Source organism: Balaenoptera physalus (genome assembly GCF_965194825.1).
Source record: "Balaenoptera physalus genome assembly, chromosome: 9".
Taxonomy (NCBI): Eukaryota; Metazoa; Chordata; class Mammalia; order Artiodactyla; family Balaenopteridae; genus Balaenoptera; species Balaenoptera physalus.
Window position 1 is genome coordinate 53,488,192 of NC_138888.1, and position 22,301 is coordinate 53,510,492.

Genomic DNA, 22,301 nt, shown 5'->3' on the forward strand with positions numbered 1-22,301 from the left:
TTTAAAGACAGAAAGATGTCCCCTATCCCCCAGTTCTGCTCCAAAGGGGACTTCATATGCTAACGGCGGTGAGGACCATAGACCCAGCCCAACATCTTATTTTCCTGCCGAGGAAGCTGAGGGCCAGAGGTCAGGAAGCAGAAAGCTCATCTCTCTGGGCCCTCCTTCCATACTTGGATCTTACACACAGCTGGGAACCTGGCAGATGCCAGCCCACAGACGGACCTCAGCTCCCGCAGACAGCAAAACCAGAACTTGGCTCTCTGTTGAGTGTGGAATCCTCGTGGATGTTTAAGCACCTGCGAGGCCTAAGGTACAGGTGGGCTAGGAAAGGGGGAGGGAGGAGACTCACCTATTGTAGAACCTTTAAAATGCTAAACTGGTGGTGACAGGAATAAAATTAAACCTGCCTAATTTGGTTCCTGGGTTTGGAGACTGGTGACTGGTCCTTTAAATGCTTTCTTCTCCACCTGAGTTGAGAGGTGATGGAGGAAAGGGAAGGCAATTCAATGACAAACCTAATTTAATAGACATCTTATCTTTTGAAAAACTCTCCGATGTTGACAAAGAATGCTAAGAATATGCCAGGAAACCTTTCAACAAGAAGATAGTGTGGAGATTGCGAAGCCGGCAGCCCTGGCTTATCTGATCTCCATCTACAGCCCATTGTTTCCTGCAAATACACAGGGGAAGCTGGGCCTGAGGGGTTAATGTTCAATAGGCATCTTCCCCCTTAAGGTGTGCCCCTGGGGACAGAAGGGCAACCCAGCATTACCCTAGAATGGGACCAATCACAGGGAAAGCCAGGGCTTCGCGTTTTTCAGGCTGGCTTCCCAACAGCTCTTTTTAAAAGAACAGGCACCGTCTTTAGGAGAGATAATCCCACAATGGAGGTCCATTAAAAGTATTAGGATGTAGACCCGCCACCATGATCCTCGGGAGGAGAGCTCTGTCCTGACAATAGACAATTAAAGCTGATAAATCCAAGCTACTTGTTGCTGTTCTAATGCCTCCTAATTGTATGCTACTTGTCCCTGGTTCCAGCATTCAGGGATGAAGCACGCTACTCTAATCTCCAAAGTACCTGACCTACTTCCTACAGGATCTTTTCAGCATTCTTGTCTTCCCATCTGGACCCCTTTTTCTCTTCTACTTTTCTCCTCTTCCTCATAGCTTGAGGAGAGGAGAAGGAAGGGTGTTGGTGGGGAGGGGGTGTCGGAACAGAAGGCTGCCTCCAGATCAATACCCCTGGGGCCTCAGACAGTTCACTAATCGGTAACAGCTAATCATGCTCACGGACACACCAGTGACTAGACTGCACTTCGCATGAGACTCAACGAGTGGCACGGGGCACACGGAGGATCCAACTGTTAGATCACTGCTGGCTGCCAAATCTGCAAGTGCTCATGTGTGCCGAGCATATGCCTCGGTGATTCTATTTGTAGCTGACATCTCACTAATTATGCTGCCACCACCAGCTACTCAGAGCAAAGCATTCATTTCTCACCCAGCGCTCCAAAGCATATAATTCTATCTCAGCAACAGAGCTTTCAATGCCAGTTTGGTGCCTGCCTGCATGTGTGTGCTCTCCTTCCAGAAACTTAGGAAAGGAGCAAAACTATCTTTGCAATGCAATTTTGGCCCTTAGGGTTTATTTTTTATGTTGAAAAATCTTTATTAGAGCCATCTATTCCTTCCCCAGTCAGTATCCTAAAGAGTACGTTGTGATCAGTCCTTAAAAAATACAATAATTTTTTGGTTGTTTTTAAAAGAAATCCTTGTATTTCAGATATACATACTGAAATACTTATGGGTGAAATCATGCTTTCTGGGATTTGCTTCAAAACCCCTCAGGTTGGGGTACAGATGAAACAATCCAGGTCTTGATAATTGTTGAACTGGGTCATAGGGTGCATTATATCATGTTCTTCAGTATTGTAAACAAAATTTTATATTAAAAAGGTAAAAAAATAAAACTTTTAAAGTTCTGCCTGACTGACCCATGCTGTTGAACTCAAGTCTATCACCTTTTGTTAGTGGGAATGCACGTTGAGAAGCATTGATACAAAATGAAGGAGGCACCTGCTTGCTATCCTGCCCCTGTGAAAAGAAGCGGTCTCTGGGATTGCAGTCATTTTGGGGGACAAGTTTTTTTAGTGTTCGGCAAATGTAAGGCATCTTTAGTGCCCTTCAGCACGAGAGGTATAACAGTCACCAAATATGTTTAATTTCGCCCTTCTGATAAAATTGAAAATTGTGCCTCACTGGATGCTGTTTTACAGTGACCCTACCAGGAAATGATTAAGAGCCCGTCTTGGGCTGAAAACATATATGCTACAGGAGGTAAAACAACTCGAAGCCATCAGAATCGGTCCCTGAGTCATGCACCCTCCTCCAGATAGAGGGACCAGGAACAAAATATTGCAGATAACTCACTTTTTCTCTGCAGTATTCTGAGCCAGCAGCTGGCAGCACCCAGCAGGGGCTCAACTGATAAACTGTGTCAAAGTCAAATCATTTGTTAGCTCCAAAGGGAGGAGAACAAGCTGAAAGATGGACTCAGGAAGTAGATTTATCTGTTGCAACACATTAACTAGTATAAATACCGGTGGAAAAAGTAAACACATTTACCCAGCAAGACTTAAGGACTAATCACAAGTACCTCACTGCTTAACTCAATGTTCTCCCGAAGCTTTTCACTCATCAGACAAGTGACACCAATTCGTCTTGATGTTCTACTCAGAATATATTTAAACAAATCAAAGATTTATCTCCTTATTGACCTCGATTTCATTAACATCTAGTTTACACTAATATAAAAAGGTTCTGCCAGACTAAAGTTTTCTCCAGTGATAATGTCCCTCTGTTCCTTAGGAGAGGTTTTTCCAAAATACCATTAGAAATAAAAACAGTGTTTTTCTATTCTTCAAATTGGGATGCATATTAAACCTACACATTCATTCATATAATTTGAGACGTTCTTTGAAACATTTTTCATTTCAGAAGCCCCAACCAGCAAAGACCAGCATGACAGTCAATACACGATATTGGGTTATTGAAGTACACGCTTTGCTAAAGAGTTGCTGGAAGATGGTAACCGTGCCAGGCGTGGCCAGGACACCTGGCTTCCCAGGCTGGGCTGTGCCTCCAGGCTCCATTTCCTCGTGTGTACCACTTTTTTCCTCATGCTCTACCAATGAACCCATGCACTGAGTGAGGACCTGTCTCTGCAGTCTGCTACCTACTGGCCTGCGAGCAATCCCAGGCATCTCTGAGCATCCAATACGCAGCACAGTGCCTGGCGTGTGCTGGATGGTTGACTAACGTGCGCTACATGAACAGATAAAAAATGGCTCTCGGGTCCCACCTGTGAACGAGGCATTGCCATAGGCTCTGGAGATACTTTCTCTTTTTCTAGAGAAGGTATATACTGCTGCTCAGCCCTTGTTCATGGAACTTTAATAAATGTTTCTGGATAGAAGCCACAGGCATACAAATGTGCGTATTTATGGGAGAAGGGAGGAACCTACCTCTGACAACAGAGCTTGAAAATAACTTCACCAGCTAAAAACAAATGTTAACAGTTTCCCAGGTCTAAGTGAGTTACCTAGTCCTTGTGAGGTCTGCTTTTGTGCACTCATACAGCACTGGACCGCTCCCTAAAATCTTCCCCTGCCGTCTCTGGGCCTTCCTCCCCTTCACAGCCATTCCAACCCATGGTAATTAGGTTTAACAAGAGCAATTAACAAAACAAACTCCTTGCTGCTTAGTGGGCTGATAATTCTGATTGCAAAATTGTTTTAGTATGTGCAAAGCAGTTTAAAACAAAGATAAATAAGTTATGCAGCCATTTTGCATATAATCCATTGTGTGTAGGAAACACACTTCCACGTCTTAAACATGCAGTCTAAAATTACCATTACATTTCAACTATAGTTTACTAAGCATTATGCCTTCTTCAAATAATATTAATTCAGACCTAAAGAATCTAATTAGGATTATTTTTTCCAATGTTACAGAGTTTTAAATGCTTCTGAGACAAAGGCCTCGTTTTTTCCTACTTATAAGTACATAGCTCTTCTCTGTGTGTGGTTTTTTAAAACTAATTAATTTATTTTTGGCTGTGTTGGGTCTTTGCTGTGTGTGGACTTAAGCTGCAGCAAGCGGGGACTACTCTTTGTTGAGGTGCGCAGGCTTCTCATTGCAGTGGCTTCTCCTGTTGCGGAGCACGGGCTCTAGACATGCAGGCTTCAGTAGTTGTGGCTCGCGGGCTCTAGAGTGCAGACTCAGTAGCTGTGGCGCACGGGCTTAGTTGCTCTGTGGCACGTGGGATCTTCCCAGACCAGGGCTCGAACCAGTGTCCCCTGCATTGGCAGGCAGATTCTTAAGCACTGTGCCACCAGGGAAGTCCCATCTTATGTGTTTTTTAAAAGGAAGATTGATGTAAACATAATCAACACCATCCAATTTCCTGGATGCTTCTACACAAAATACTTGTGTGCCATCTTAATTTAAAAGGGATCAGTGAGGGGTAGACTATTTCAAGTTGTGGTTATGATTTTGCCTTCGACCTAGTCACCCAAGCTAGGTCCACTAAACAACACTATCACCTAGAACCTTTCATTCCTTTACCACTCAACCTCACCAGGTCCTGTCAATATTACTTCCAAATTATACAAAATACTATGATTTCTAATTTTTTTCTGTCACTATCGTTGTAAAATCTTTTCTCTGTACACCAAAAATGTGGCACAATTCCAATGTTTTGCTTATTATTCAATACTAGTGTCACATAAGATTTCAATCATACATTTGGAGTTCTATATACTTTAATTTGATTTTACCCGTAGTGATTTTTATCATAGTCTTGTACCAACTCCCTTGACTTTTGGAATAGGAGCATGGCGATGAAGGAAAAAGAAGCTTTCTGCAACTACACCTGAAAAGGGAAAGCCTACACTTGATTAAAAGTATAGTCTTCTTTCCACTAGAAGTCTGCATGAGCATCTGACAGTAATAGAATTCTCAGTGTGTTAAAACGGGGATAATCCTACAGGAAAACAAACACAATAGCCTCTGAGGGCCAAGGAAGAGACTTATCAGAACCAGGGACATTTAATAGTTAATATAAGGCTGTGTAAAGCTTTTTTTATCTCTTGGATTTCCCAAGAAGTCATTGTTGCTAAGTATTATGTCTTTATTCAGAAAGAAACACTGGAAATAAAAATCCAATTGTCTCAAAATATATAGAATTGGTGAAGAGCTAGAGCTAAAAGAATGGCTAGAATATTATTTTACCTTCTAGAAATCTAATTTAGTGTAGGAAGTGAAGATTTTTTGAAAATTAGTTTGCTTGAGAAAGGAAGCCACTGAAGGATTCCTCTAAATAGTAAATTGTTCTTGTTGTAAAAATATGGCTCAATTTATAAAAATTTTGTTTTATAAAAATTTTGCAAATGAGATCTGTTGATACAGTAAGAGATATTGATAATTCAAACCAAGTTCTGTTATGATGGTCAAAATTACTTTTTTTTTTCCAATTTAGTTGCTAGTCAATACAGCTGATGTTTCTTATTCAATGCAATTGGGATCAGATTTTTTTCTAACAATTTTTTAAAATTGAGGTATGGTTGATTTACAATATTATGTAAGTTTTAGGTGTGCAACATAGTGATTCACAATTTTTAAAGATTATAGTCCATTTATAGTTATTATAAAATATTGGTTATGTTCCCTGTGCTGCACAATATATCCTTATAGCCTATTTATTTTATACATAGTAGTTTGTTCCCCTTAACCTCCTACCTCTAAATTGCGCCTCCCCAATTTTTAAAAAATTATATAAAGAGTTAAACCAGAGACTCACAAAAAACAATAAATACTAACCTTAAACATTGTATTTGATAATATATCAAAGAATGTCAATTTTACTGTCTTTGATGCAGGGCCAAGGCCTCTGTCTGAGAATGAACCTCTTCCTTCTGAAGTCCCCAGTGTCTTTCCTGCATAAACCCTTGCATACTTCAATGCCTTTCAGTCCAAGAAACCTGAGGGCAAAAATCCTCCTAGATTTATCCCCCCTCCCCAATATTTTATAATTGTTTCACCCACATCTATTTCAATTATAGGAATTTTTTCAACTAGTATTTATCAAGTCTTTCCAAAGATTTCTACTTGGTTTTAATGGAACCAAGTCTTAATACTTATATTTCATTGGTTTATATAATATTTAATTAAATTACATAATTACAACTAGCATCATCAAGTTTGGGAACACATACAAGCATCTCTTGGTAAGCATACAAATCAGAAAATACAAAGCAGAAATGCTCAAGGAATGTTAGAGAGGGGTTGATGAGAGAAGCATGAGAGGAAAAAGTCAGTGTGTTTACAGAGGGCACAGAGAATATAAAAACACCGAGCAAGTTATTTAGTGAGATTAGTTAATAGCATTTCTAGGTGATCAGCCAATAATTGAATTCTTCTAAATCACCGCACTTGGGATAATAAATTGTTTTGAAGCAGCTGATACTGTAAAGTATAACCAAGAAGATGCTGCGATTTAAAAACATTATTCATTTTTTTCTTATTGTCCACATTTCTTCTGAACTATGAAAAATAATTTTTAATAATTAGTAAACTGGAAATATTGACTCCATAAAATAAATATTCTGAAATATTAGTAAACTGGAAATATTGACTCCATAAAATAAACATTCTGATCTAAAAGGTAAAAGGATATTTATTATATAATACGAAACTATAAAACCTATGCTTAGTTAAGAGAGTATCGTACAGAAATTGTCCTTTTTTTCATAGGTAGAGGTAGAGTTATGAGATGACTTCATTGAATGTAACAACAAATCGTTACTAGCAGAACTCAAAGCAGAAGCAAGATGTTTCTTAAGGTTCTATTTGAGAATTGAATCAACAGTGATACTGATAAAGGAAGTATTCAGAAATTTTAAAAAACTTACACTTAAAAATAAATTACCCATTTATTTTAATACACAAGGAATCAGTACTCATGGTTAAATTTAAAAAAGAAATGAATATTTTATACAATATCACAGCAGCTTTATTGCATTTGCTTCTAGATAGACGGCCATGAGATTATCTGCTGTGCCCCGTTCGTAAATCTTCAACAAAAGTCTTTATACCTGAGATAGTTTAAGTGGGTTTATTATTCCTTGCTACCAAGTGAACCCTAACAAAACAATTATTGTTAAACATTATGGTGTAGATTCTTGAGTTTATCCAAGTATCATTTTTAAAATAACATCCTATTGTAAATAGTCTTATAACCCACTTTTTTTCACCTATTACTGCAAACATCTGCCCACGTATGCATCATTTTAAATTGCTATAAAGTATTCCAAAGTGCATATATCATACCATGCTTTATTAATCATCAAACTTACATCACTAATATATTTTTAAACTATTATACAGAACGCTGTGGGCAATTAGTAATTTGAGTCTGAAGTTTAGGAGCATTTGGTCCATGAAAAGTTACAATCCCTAGAGATCTTATCTAACTTTGTAATTTCATAGGAGAAAAAAGCTGACACAGACAGAGAGGGTAATTTTCTTTTGGTCTAGTTACTGGTATAAGGCCTACAATATCTTATCTGCCAGCCCTCAATCCAAAAAGCTCTGAAAATTGAAAGTTGTTTCACTTTTTTATTCCTACCACCATGCATCCACTCTCATCACCAACATACTACAATGGTCTTCGAATTGCTTTCTCCATTTCCAGTTCCACCAGGATTTTCATCAACATCACTGCTACTGGAATTATCGCTCTGAATCACAGCCTGCCCATGGCCCTTCCCTCCCCCAAACCCTTGCATGGCCTCCACTCCTGCTGACCCAAGACAGTCTGTTGTCTTTGCCTCAATTAGTGAAATGTCATGCTGTTTTCTGCTGCAGAAACACTAATGTTTGAATAAGAACACCTCACTGGGTGGATATGCATCAATATTACCTCCCTAAATTCTCAGAAGTTCCAAAGTCTAAGTCACACCTGGCCCTGAGGGGAGGGATGCAGACAAAGGAGTAGGACCTGCATCAGGGTCAATTCGAGAGCCAGGTCACGTTCCTCAATTGGTCACTGGGCCTGCGACTCCGTATACAATGACTGATGGCGGCCTAACAAAGATACTGGTTGAGGGACTTCCCTGGTGGCGCAGTGGTTAAGAATCCTCCCGCTAATGCAGGGGACACAGGTTTGATCCCTGATCCGGGAAAATCCCACGAGCAACTAAGCCCATGCGCCACAACTACTGAGCCTGCGCTCTAGGACCCGAGCCACAACTACTGAGCCCGTGTGCCACAACTACTGAAGCCTGCGCGCCTAGAGCCCATGCTCCAGATCAAGAGAAGCCACCGCAATGAGAAGACCGTGCACCGTAACGAAGAGCAGCCCCCGCTCGCCGCAAGTAGAGAAAGTCCGTGTGAGGCAACCAAGACCCAACACAGCCAAACAAACAAACAAAAAATTTAAAAATTAAAAAAAAACCAAAGATACTGGCTGAAATGAGTTACAAAGTTTTAATCTCTTCTCTTCTTATACAAACTTAAACGTCACAAATAATTTTTAAACAATAGTAAGATACGTAGCCACACGTTATCCAGGCAGAACAATAAATGAAAATAGTAGTTCCTTAATACTGTTCAGCTGATTTGAAGACAGGGACAATAAAATGGCCTCGTCATTTTTTTAGACTGAAGAAGATCATATGCTAGGCTATAATATTGCCCTTAATATATGCAATCCAAAGGATACTGAGAGATAACGGTGGGTTTAGAATGATACACATGCACACAGACGCACAAATTCACTGACCACTGGGATTTTACATGCCTACTCCTGGTTGCCTCGTGGTGAAGAGAACAGCCCGCAGCCAGTTCTCCTCCCTTCCTCTACGCCCTTGTGCCATCCCTGCTTCCCCTTCCCCGGCCCACTGGCGTCAAATCTGCACACAACACAAGCCCAGTCTTCCGGGGAAGCTCAAAAGCCTGCTGGCATAAGGTTCCCTTCAAAGCATATCCTGGAAGTCTGTCTGGGATGAGAGTATTGAAACCATCCTCTTTCCAGGGAAGAGCTACATCTGCCCCACCATGTTTCTGTTCTCGTTTACTCAGGGCTCATGACATATATGGTTAGAAGGTTGTCCTGAAGCTCCCTGGCGCAGACGGCACTGCAGACGGCACTGCGGACGGCACTGCGGATGGCAGAAGAAGCTGTACACACATCTGGGCAGAGGCTTCCGAATAGGACACACTGAAATCTGGTTATCTGGTCTTGAGTTTCATTAGAACTGGGTTACAGAGAAAAGACTCACTGTGGGACTAACTGTGGGAAAGAAGAGGGAATTGTTCCATCTCTCTGCTTCCCCCCTGCTCTCCCCCTCTGCATTGGACCAATACTCAAACTCTACAACAGAGAAGAGGAGAGCTGGGCGTGGAGAATATGAAATACCTTCGTTGCAGACAAGGCACACCCAACTGTGTGCTATAGTTTAGTGTAGAGAGGGCAGGGAAGGTCACGATTCCCAGAACTGCCTCCTTTATAATCTGCAATTCTGCTTAAGACTCATATATTACTCCCCAAAATATGCCTGCATTATTCTGCTTCCTTTTAGACTATGAATTTACTCCTCACTTTTCTCCCCTTTTCCTGCCCCCAAAGAAATAACTAAGAAGAATGAAGGCGAGCTTTTCATCACAGTAGGTAAAGAAGATGGATGTCTATGACTTGGTGTGGACATAAATGCAAAAGCCCAGGCAAGGGCATCAGTGAATGGGACACACTGACAGCAGGTCATTATAATATGCCCCACAAAAGCCTTCCCTCAGTGGTCCTCAAACTTTTCTGCATATTAGAATGGCCTGGGGAACAATAAAAAATTCTGACGGCCAGGTCACACCTCAAACAAGTTAAATCAGAATACTGGCATGGGAGCCAGCAAGCTAGGTTTTAAAGATCTTCAGGTGATTCCAATGTGCTGCCAAGTTTGGGAAGCAAATGATTTACTTAATCAGATGCCCACCTTTTAGATTAAATCTGCACTTGAAATACTGTCTTCCCCCATCGTCCCCTGGTTAAGGAAACGTACCATGGCTGTGGAACATTCACAGGAATGGCATCTGAATATATGGCTTAGGTTGATCACCAGGTAATAGGCAATCTGCCTCTGAGATTAGCAAAGAACTGGGGCAGTAAGGCCAAGGACCTGAGTTCTGTACTCACAGGGGTCCCTTAGGCTGGCTTGGGTCTGTGGCCGTAGGTTGTGTCCCTAATTCCAGTTATGGAGGACTATTGTGCCTGGAAAAGGAAACCACCACCAGGAGTGTGGATGAGTAAATGTCAATGCAATACCCGATACCAGAAAATCAACTCAGAATTCTACATTCTACTGAAAATAGGTCAGTACTGTCATCTTTGCGTATCAATTTTTTGTTGGCCTTTATGTTATTGCTCTTACCAAACTGGATTCTGATCATAGTCTGAATTTAAAGATGAATGGATGGTCATGGCAAGATGCATTCTTAATGTAGATGGTTTGAACCTATCAATATAAATCATGATTGTTCAAAGAAACAGGCTGGAAGATTGTTTTAAGAATAAATATTTGGGACTTCCCTGGTGGCGCAGTGGATAAGGATCTGCCTGCCAATGCAGGAGACATGGGTTCGATCCCTGGTCTGGGAAGATCCCACATGCCACGGACAACTAAGCCTGTGAGCCACAACTACTGAGCCTGTGCTCCAGAGCCTGCAAGCCACAACTACTGAGCCCATGTGCCACAACTACTGAAGCCCATGCACTTAAAGCCCATACTCTGCAACAAGAGAAGCCACGGCAATGAGAAGCCTGTACACTGCAATGAAGAGCAGCCCCTGCTACTTCTCCACAACTGGAGAAAGCCTACATGCAGCAACGAAGAAAACTATTAGAGGAAAACATAGGTAGAACACTCTATGACATAAATCACAGCAAGATCCTTTCTGACCCACCTCCTAGTGAAATGCAAATAAAAACAAAAATAAACAAATGGGACCTAATGAAACTTAAAAGCTTTTGCACAGCAAAGGAAACCATAAACAAGATGAAAAGACAACCCTCAGAAAGGGAGAAAATATTTGCAAACGAAGCAACGGACAAAGGATTAATCTCCAAAATATACAAGCAGCTCATGCAGCTCAATATCAAAAAAACAAACAGCCCAATCCAAAAATGGGTAGAAGACCTAAATAGACATTTCCCCAAAGAAGATATACAGATTGCCAACAAACACATGAAAGGATGCTCAACATCACTAATCATTAGAGAAATGCAAATCAAACCCACAGTGAGGTATCACCTCACACCAGTTAGAATGGGCATCATCAAAAAATCTACAAACGATAAATGCTGGAGAGGGTGTGGAGAAAAGGGAACCCTCTTGCACTGTTGGTGGGAATGTAAATTGATACAGCCACTACGGAGAACAGTATGAGGTTCCTTAAAAAACTAAAAATAGAACTACCATACAACCCAGCAATCCCACTCCTGGGCATATACCCTGAGAAAACCATAATTCAAAAAGAGTCATGTACCACAATGTTCATTGCAGCACTATTTACAATAGCCAGGACATGGAAGCAACCTAAGTGCCCATCGACAGATGAATGGATAAAGAAGATATGGCACATATATACAATGGAATATTACTCAGCCATAAAATGAAACGAAATTGAGTTATTTGTAGTGAGGTGGATGGACCTAGAGTCTGTCATACAGAGTGAAGTAAGTCAGAAAGAGAAAAACAAACACCATATGCTAACACATATACATGGAATCTAAAAAAAAAAGGTTCTGATGAACCTAGGGGCAGGACAAGAATAAAGACGCAGACGTAGAGAATGGACTTGAGGACACAGGGAGGGGGAAGGGTGAGCTGGGGCAAAGTGAGAGAGTAAAATGGACATATATACACTACCCAATGTAAAACAGCTAGTGGGAAGCAGCTGCATAGCAAGGGGAGATCAGCTCAGTGCTTTGTGACCACCTAGAGGGGTGGGATAGGGAGGGTGAGAGGCAGACGCAAGAAGGAGGAGATATGGGGATATATGTATATGTATAGCTGATTCACTTCATTATACAGCAGAAACTAACACAACACTGTAAAGCAATTATACTCCAACAAAGATGTTAAAAAAATTTTTTAAAGAAAAAATAAAAGAAAAAAAGAATAAATATTTGAGGGACTTCCCTGGTGGTCCAGTGGGTAAGACTCCACACTCCCAATGCAGGGGGCCCGGGTTCAATCCCTGGTTGGGGAACGAGATACCTCGTGCGTGCCGCAACTAAGAGTTGGCAGGTTGCAACTAAGAAGTTCACATGCCGCGACTAAAGATCCCGGGTGCCACAACTAAGACCAAGTGCAACCAAAATAAATAAAAAATAAATATTTTTTTTAAAAAAAGAAGAAATATTTGAAAGTAGCCAAAGCCACTCCTTGGGGTATGGCATGGTGCCTAGAACACAGAGCCCAATATATTTGTCAAGTGAACAAATGATAGAAGTGCTATGCCATAGGACAATTTTTCAAATATTACTAATGCCACCAATATTTACATAGAGAAAAATATTAAAACATGGAGATTCTTGAGATTTTTAAGTTAAATCTAAATGTCCAGATATTTGTAAACTATACTTTGATAGTATAACTTTTCCGGAAAGAGATTCAGCAGTATATACCAAGAGCTTTAAAGATTCATAACCTTTGGTCAAATGATTATACTGATGGAGATATACCGACAAAAAAATAATTTGAGGAGTCAGATTTATATAAACATATTAGTTGCAATGTTGTTTAGAATAATGACAAAATGGAAACAGCCTGAATATTCATATTTATAGAAATTGCCAAATAGGTTATGATACAGCCACATGATATGAGTATTATGTGGCCATTAAAAAAAAGTTTTAAATAAATGTAACATGAGAGAATGCTCATGATATACCACTGAAAAAAAAGGATACAAAACTGTACTATATGATTCCATTCGTATTCCTTTTTACAGCTGCTAAAAATGTCCTATCTTTTATGTAAAATAAAAACATCTAAAACAATTAGAAGGGTATATATGAAAGTTGATTCCCAATTCTACTCCTCTAATTAGTCTTAATGAAGCCAGCAGTGTTGTCATAAATTACAATTAACTATAATCCCCATCTGACACGCACCCGCTGGTCCATATGCTGGGCCTCTTAGTAGACCAAATGTAACAGCCTTTGAAAATTTACTTAGCTAAAAAACATGCAACAGACACAAAATGACAGCCACCTAGGAAATCTGAAAAGATAATCGTTAAAAGCAAATTGAGGGGGAGTTGGAGGGAGGGGAGAAGGAAGAATTGCATTAAATCTATTTTCCAATTTTCCTCCTTCCTTCAAGCATAAGTTAATCCAATCACAGCTCATAAATAGCTCAGAAATTTTTTTTAAGGTGAAGAAAACATACACAGGGCATTGGAAGCCAATTCCTTATTCCCCATCCTCCTCACTAAGGCAACCTCTTCCACTGAAGTCAGGCAACCAGTTAAGAGTGTAGCTCACAAGAGTATTTTTTATCCAGCAGAAATATTTAGCTTGGCTGTCTGCCAGAGAATGCTGGAAGAACGGACTGAATTAGGGGATTTACCTTCCACGTGTTTGGCACGTGTCATTTGGAGTATCTGAGAAGCTGGTCTCTCTTTCTCCATGGCACTGGAGCAGTGGAGAGGGCTGCCAAACCATCGGAAGAGTAGTGTCACTACTAAGTAGTAAGATACAGCGTGATCTGAACTTATAAGTGGGGCATTTTACTCAGCTTCCAGTTTGCTTTTTTTCCATGACTGATACAATAATAAAAGGTTAGCCTAGCTACCTATCACCATTGTAAGAAGAAACATGTAATATTTTCCCTAAATTCTAAAGATGCTTCCATTTCTTTCCTCTTAACACCACTTTGGAGTTGTGTGAGTCTATAAACAATTTTTGATAACTGTGATTTCAAAAAAAAAGCTCTGCATCACAAAGCAGTTTTAACACCTTCATCTATGCATTCTGAGGAACTGTTACTTTATTTGTTAAACATAGACATCACTGGGAGTTATATACAATCAAGTCTCTGACTTAAGTTTTTTAATTGGTCCGATCCTGTGCTAAGCAACTCTACACTTAGTAGACTCTAGCTGTCAGAAGTGAATCTACTGTCATCTCCCTCATTTTATGAGAAAGGCTAGATGATCGGCTAGCGGAGGAAGAGGTGGTGCCAGATCTGAAATCTTTACACCCATGTCCCTGTGTGCTTTTTGCAACCTCGTGCCACCAGCCCATTTGGCACAAAGATCAGTGAGTGACGGGAAGTCCCTTGCAGTTGAGGAAGGCTCTATGCTGACATAACAGTGGCCAAAGGCGGGAGACATCCCACAGCCGCCAAATAGAGAACGTTCATCAAGCACCAATTCCTAAAGAACTTGTTTATTCTCAGAAAACAAACATGAGAGGATAACGTTCATTTCTTTAAGTGAGGAAAGAAAATCCCTGTTTGTCTTTTCTTTGCAGGAGGTGCCATCAGGCTGTCATCGTATCTAGAGTTGGAAAGATTACCCCGAGACTGCACCACGTCTCCAGACAAGGGGGGGGGGGGCGGTTCTATCTCTTGGCCCAAACCCCCAGCTCAGTACAGCCTGTTAAATAACAATGTTCATTTGTATGACTATGGATGGGAGAGGGGAAATTTAACCAGGCTTTTAAAAAGTGAATGAAGTGGGAGAGGTTTCTATAGATACAAATTTAACATGAATGTTTTATGAGATACAATTTATGTGAAAAGGAAGGGAGAAGATATACTGCACATATACATAGGGAAGGCTACACAAGAGGCTGAAAAGAGTCATTACCTCTGGGGAGGAGCTGGGTGGCTAGTCATGTGCATAGGGTTTTCATTGTATACCTTTGGCACCTTTTGAACTCTGAACCATGTGTATTTACCCACGCAAAATAAATCAAATATAATTTATATATATGTATATGTATATATATATGTATTGCTTTCAATTTAAAAAATAATGTTGCTGAAGAGATGCTAAATCTTGATTCAGGGAAATTTGACAAACTTATCATACATTTTTAAAATTGTGGTAAATATATAAAACAACTTGGTAACTTAATCATTTAAGTGTATAAATCAGTGGCATTGATTATATTCACACAATTGTACAACCACCGCTATCTATTTCCAACAATTTTGTCACCTGAAACAGAAACTCTGTATCTATTAGACAATAACTCCTCATTCCCCACCTGCCCCCCAACTCTTCCCCTTCCCAGCCTCTGGTAACCTCTATTCTACTTTCTGTCTCTATGAATTTGCCTATTCCAATTTCCCATATAAGTGAAAACATACAGTATTTGCCTTTCTGTGTCTAGCTTATTTCACTTACCATAAGGTTTTCAGGGTTTATCCACATGTAGGTGTGTCAGAACTTCATTCCTGTTAATGGCTGACTAATATTCCATTTTGTTTTTCTGTCTGTATATACCATTTCTATATGCCATTTTGTTACTCATCTGATGATGGACACATTATTTCCCTCTTTGGGCTATTGAGAACAATGCTGCTATGAACATCAACATACAAACATGTGAGTCCCTGTTTTCAATTCTTTTGGGTATATCTAGGAGTAGAAATGTTCTGTCATATGGTAATTCTGTTTAGCTTTTTGAGGAAGCAAACTCACATACATTTTAACACAGAAATGATAATTGTAGGGAAGTAATTGTAGGTGTTCCCAGATAATTACCTACCAGGTTACTGAACGTAAGCACTGTTTATAAAATTGAAAAATTGGAAGCAAGCCAAATGATCAAGTGATATAGGATAGATTAAATGTATTATTTATACAAGCAAAGTCCATGAGGTTGTTCGGGGTAGTGGTTAAGAGAAGTGGCTCTGAGGTCATCCTGCCTGGGTTAAGATCTTGTCTCCACTATCTACATGCTGTCTGACTTTAGGCAAGGTAATTACCTTTTCTACTTCTCATATTCTTCATAAGCTAAATGGAAATAATAATTGTACTATGTTCACTGAGAGGTTGTAAAGACTAACCCAGTTAATATATACATGCAACATTCATGTATAAAAGAGCCTGGCACATAGAATGTGCTTAATAAATGTCCATATGTATGGTTAGAATACTTTACAATAAGCATGCCCTAATTTTATAGTAAATAATTGTTGCATAATATGTGTAAAAATGGAGAAAATACTTGGATTTATAGCTGACATTACTATAATGATTTTGGGTAGAAATCTACATATATATCCAAAAAAATTGGAAATAGATACACAAAATATTAATAATTAATTATAACTCAGTGGTGGAAATACAATTCATGTTTTTCCTGCATTTTTTCAAGATTTTTCAAATCTTTAAGAATGAATATTACTTTGATAATCAGAAAAAAAAGTTAAAAATATTGGATAGAGGATCTGTTTTTTGAACACCCACCACATTTTTAATTTGGATTCCTAAAATTAAACAGTTTGATGTCCTAGCTTCAGAAATTCTAGATCCTAAAACCCGCTTTGAAGGAAGAATCACGAAGTAGAAAATTCTCCTTTACAAAACTGCCTACGATTAAAATTTTATTTAAAAATCTTTATTAAAATCTGGTAATCATCTTTGATGGTAAAGTTTTAAGACCGACTTGACCAAGCCCCCCTCCTTCAGCTCCCTCCCGCCTTCTGACATGATCAGCTAGCTCTTGTTCCCAGCGTGATGAATTAAATGTATGACAGATATGACAGGTGAGGAGTGCATGGAGGGGCTTAACCAGCAGGGATAAGATAAAGCCCCCATTTAAGAACAAAGCCCCCACGAAAGCTTGCCTACTAATGACCACGAACAGAATCTCTTCATTTGCCCCCTTTGGAAGGAACAGGCAGAAACCACAACCAACAACCAACGTGTGGTTAGGCAGGGAGGCTGTTTCTCCAAGGGCTGTTTCTCAACCAACTAATTGAAAATCCTTGATTTTCTGTTAAACATGTCTGCAAGACAGGCCCCCTTCCACGGACATGAGTGAGGCTGCCTTTCAGTGCTGTAGTAATACAACAGATTTAAATTTACAGCTGGACTAAGTGGAATTACTGTATATTAACCATAATATCTATCTGCAGCTAAGATCCAGCTAAGCCCCAGAGACACAAGTCCAGCAGGGCAAATACAAGGAATTTTGGAAGTCAATCCATTAGGATTACCAGGCGGCCCCCGATTTTGGAAGTCATAGGCTCAATCTATGGAAGCAATGAAGTCTCAATCTTCTTTTACCCTAACCTCTTATCTGAAGGCCTATTGACCCAGTTTTTATTTAAAATAAACTGATAAACTACAGATGACATTGTAATCATTTTCTACAATACATAGTGACATGATATTATTGGGCAGGCAGCCTAGTCACATATGAACTTTTGTGCAGTAATTAAAAACAGACTTTGGAAAACTATTTGCATAGCAGAAGCGTAGCCCTCTTCATATATAATTACAATAACCTGAACATCGCCGATGACGCATGATGCTAACGATACACATAGGAAATGAACTGTTGGTTACCATCTCCTCCTTCAAGACTTTTAGCCACTGTTCATTTCAGCTTATTAACAACACAGGGCATTGTAAAAGAAGCCAAGTTATAGGATGCTCTCTGAAAATGTACTGTCTTCTAGGGTCTAGCTCTTGCGGATTGATTTGTGTAGGGGCAGGTCTAAACACAGTAGATACTCAAGAAATACTTGTTGAATAAATAATAGACAAGATGGACAGAAAACTTTAAAGCCACAGACATCCTCCAGGCACTGTGGAGATGAGAATAAATTTGATGGGTGTCCTGGACCATCCCTGCAGTCTGTGCAAGGTTGGTCACATTAACACAGCTTTGGCTGGCTGAAGTCCTACTGAGGACCAGGTAGGCCAATAGCAAGAAGCATTAGCTCTCTTCCACAGGTGAGGAAACACTGACTCAATTAAGCAACTGTCCCAAGTTCAAAGAGCAATTCAGAGACCGGGCTGAGTGAGAACACACTGGAATCTGTGAGGCACCAAGGGCTATTTCCCTCTGCTGTGCCTCTCACCCCACCCCAGCGGAAAGTTCCCTGATCAATGCTAGCTTTAATTCTGCATCGGTGAGAACTCAGGCTAAATGTGCATTCTTTCCTTCTCACTAAGGAGAACCAGCTCTGGGAACATCTGAAACATCAGGACCCAACTTAAGCTTCCACTGCCAGGAAAACTAGAGAGAATTTTCCTGCCCGTAGAGGTCAGGATAAATGGACACTGCTTTGCCTGCTCTCAGAAGACAAGCCCTCAAGTACTGCTTCCTTTCTCCAGTTTCACTCAGGAGTAGAATTATTCAGAAGTTCCTTAAAATATCAGATTCAAGTCACTTGGCAAATACTCTTCAAGTCTCTGGACTTGGACCTATCGCGAAAACAACCACCTGTGTGTTTTAACAGTCTGGCAGCTTCCCTGCCAGCTGAGCCCCTCACCAAGAACCCAGGAGAGTGATCGATCACTGTGGGAGCCCTGCGAACAGGCCTGGATTGTGTCTGTCTACGGCTCAACACCCAGAGAGGATATTTTGCAGAAGAGCCAAACAGACATGGAGGCAAACTCTGGGAGACAAAGGACAATACTTAACTTTCACCACCTGGGCTAGCCTTGCAGAAGAAATGGTCACACTCAGTTATTGTCTTTTCCTCCTAGACAACTACTGTTTAATCCTACCTCCAGCTGATAGTAACTGGTGGAAGACACAATGCTATTTTTAGACAGGACAGTGAATTCTCCCTTTCATCTATGAGAAATGTACATCCTCTTGCATTCAGGTCCCTCCCAGATGCTGGATTTGGGGTAAATTTTTAATACGAGGGCATTATTACAAAGTGAGTGAGCTTAGAATTCTCTCAAACAGTTTTAAATCCAAAGCCATACCCTCTATACTGAACTCTTTTAAAATGTGAAAGTCAACAGAGTATAGGCTAAATCCCTACAAGCCACACTCTTGACACAATGATGAAAGATCATTTATTTTAAATAAGACTAGTACACAAGGGGGAAATTAACCAACATAACAACAAAAGCTTCTTGACATATTTCTGCCTTCTACCATTCTCAACCACTATCCTCACTCCATCTTTTTAATCTCAGGCTAACAAATGACTTGATCAAGAACTTGATTCAACACGTAGTACACTTAAAATGGAATTTCCAGAGTTGACAAAAAAATATTTTTGGGATTGATCATAATGCCACTCTTTCATATCTTTTTCTATTTTTTAGAAATTATTTTTCAAGGAACCAGGAATTACTAAATTGATATATTATCTTTATGCAATAAGTAACGCTTTAGAGAAAAAACGTATCACACAGAGCAGGCAATCAAACCTGATTCTTAAATACCCGAAAATGAGGAGAAAACTTATGCCAGCCGCAATTAATGTTCTTATTTTAAGATGAGACTGCTCATTTTTCAGAGGTGGGGTCGCGGGACATTTATAGGCAGAATATAGATTAAGATCAGGTAAACTCTACCAACTTTAGATCATTCTAGTTGGTGCCAAGACTACCTGCTCTGTAACCAAGAGGTGAAATCCTTGGTGTACAAGGAAGCTTTGGAAAATCCAAGCATGTTATTTCCCCCGGTAATTTTTTTGCCATTTGAAGAATGATCTGGAAAGGAGGTGTTGAGTTAGTTTACATTAACCTCAGCCTGACCTGGAGGTAGAGGTTTTAGGAGCTGAGCAGCGGCCACAGTCAGGAAAACAGCACAAGGAAAGGGCTGCATTTGCTGGGACCCAAGAATCACCCTGCCATTCTTATTGTGGGCGGAGGGCATCCTCTTCGCCCTTTGGGTGGGAGGGAATCCATCCATCTTCATTAGGTTTTTTTTTGGGGGGGGGGTGGAAGAAGGAGGCCTGCCATTTCCTTTGACTTTGAAAAACAGAAGCCAGCAGTGATTATTCATTTCCACCCAGTGCCCCCCACCAAACCCTCATAGGCAACTGGGGAAGAATCAACATGGCCCAACACATTAGCAGCCGTCCTATTAACCACAGCAAGCCACAACTTAGTCAAAACCCATAATTAGAAAAGATATGTGTTGGAGGTGGGGAGGTGTAAACGGTTTTGAAAGCTCTTCCTAACTTTTTCTATCAGGAATAACTTCTGTTAGAGCAAGTCCATATAAAAGCTAGTCCACTCTTAGAAATGGCCAGACTTGGCCAATGTTTTTTGTACATATCACATTACAAATACATTGTTGAGATTCTGCTTTTTTGTACTCCCAACAGCAACTGTGCTGGCAGTGGTATTTGGAGGACTGGAAATGCATCTCAAACTGTTCTGCAGTATAGATCTGTGGAAAAATCAGTTTTTAAGATATGAACTTTTGTGTTACAGAGTAACCTCATGAAAGACGGTGTTATACATTTTCCTTCCCTATGAAAAGAAAAATAGATTGAAAATGAATGCTATAGGACAAAAAGAGAAAATTACTCTTGATACTGTTTAGATCTTAAGAATAAAAAGAAACACTGTGCATTACAGAGATGTGTCCCAATAGATGGAGCAAAAATATATTTTTAAGATTCTATAGCTAGCTCTAAATATGAAATAATCAAGAACCTCTTTATAAATAGCCTGAGTTGTAAGAACAAGATATGTAGACAGTGGAGCTAAGAGTTTTTTTTAATTTTAAATTGTAATATATATGTCCCACTTGCTTTCCAACACTGATGAATGTATTTACAACTTCACCAATAGTTGTTTTTCCCTCACCCTTGCCTATACTGGCATTTTTCAGCTATCATCTTTGCCAATCCGATAAGCAAAATGATATGGCATGGTTAGTTGTACATCAGGATAGATCCCCTCCTGACTATATCTTGAAACTGTGCTTTAAAGCCTGTCTACTTCACTTCTTCTTTGACAGGTCTATATTCTAAGTCCATTCTCTAAAAAGTAGAAACTGATCATGGATGGGCCAGGGCTGAATTTGCCTGTTAGACATTATTAAAGTCTCCCAATGCCTCTGAAATGTACAAAGACCTCTGCCCCTAATTAGCTGAAAGCTTCAGGCCCATCAGTCAATGTCTCTGAGCCTCAATTTCCTTATTAAGACCCTCAACTCAAACAAGAAATAGTGTGTCTTTATACCACAGTGCTTGTTGCTAGAGATGACTGAGATGAAGTGGAGGAACTCAGAATCTAACTGCATAATGGAAAATAGATTTGAAATAACACTGAGCTGAGGGACACAATTACCATACCCGAGGCAGATGAATTTAGACATCTGGCTGGGGCGATAACTCTTGAGTCAGGTGCTGAAGGACAAGGTGGATATGAATTGCTGGAAGGCAATCAGTCCAGGTTAGTCGAACCAGTCAACTGTTCTGGCTAAATCTCAGGACGCTGGCTGAAAACCAAAAAAAGGAATTGGGGGCGGTGGGGAGAGAGGGGCAGTCATGGCATCGAGTCTGGAATTCTTCTTGCTTCTCGTGACTGCGTCTAGCTCATTTCTCCCCATCCCCAAGTCCTTCTGTTGAAGGACACGACATGCATATGCCACACCTCTGCTCGCTGCCATTATCCACAGACCCCCTGGTCTATCCCCCTCTTACTGACTTTCACACCTGGCTCCCTGTCTTCCTTGCTAGTTACTTCTTGTTACTTCTGACATCATCTGATCTTTTCTCCCCTTCATTCCTACCCCAGCCACCCATTCCCAGCCCACTTAATGGCATCACATCATGAATAACCAAGAAGCATCCTTCCTCCAAGCGTCTGTCTCAATCTCCTCCTCTCCGGTCTTCCCAGCACATTGACTTTACTATCCTGACTCCAAAAATTTCTCAAATCACATCAGATCTTTTAGTCCAATGATGAGTGGCCCTACTTTTTCACTCTCTGATCTTTACCTCCTGTTCTGACTTCCCTTATCATCCAACTTTGAGTCTATGATCTGGCCTCCCTTGCATATCATTTTCAATTATATAGTTCCACTTCTGTCATACTTACCAGTACCCAAGAGAGTTGTCTGTGTCTTCAGACTCTACTTTCTGTCATCCCAATTTCTCCCCAATCCACTGCAATCAAGTTTTCACTCCCACAATTGCACGTGAAATCACATGTTCACCAATGGCTTCCATCTTGCCAAATGAGTGGGCAATTCTCTGTTCTCATCGTGTGTATCTATGAGCATCACT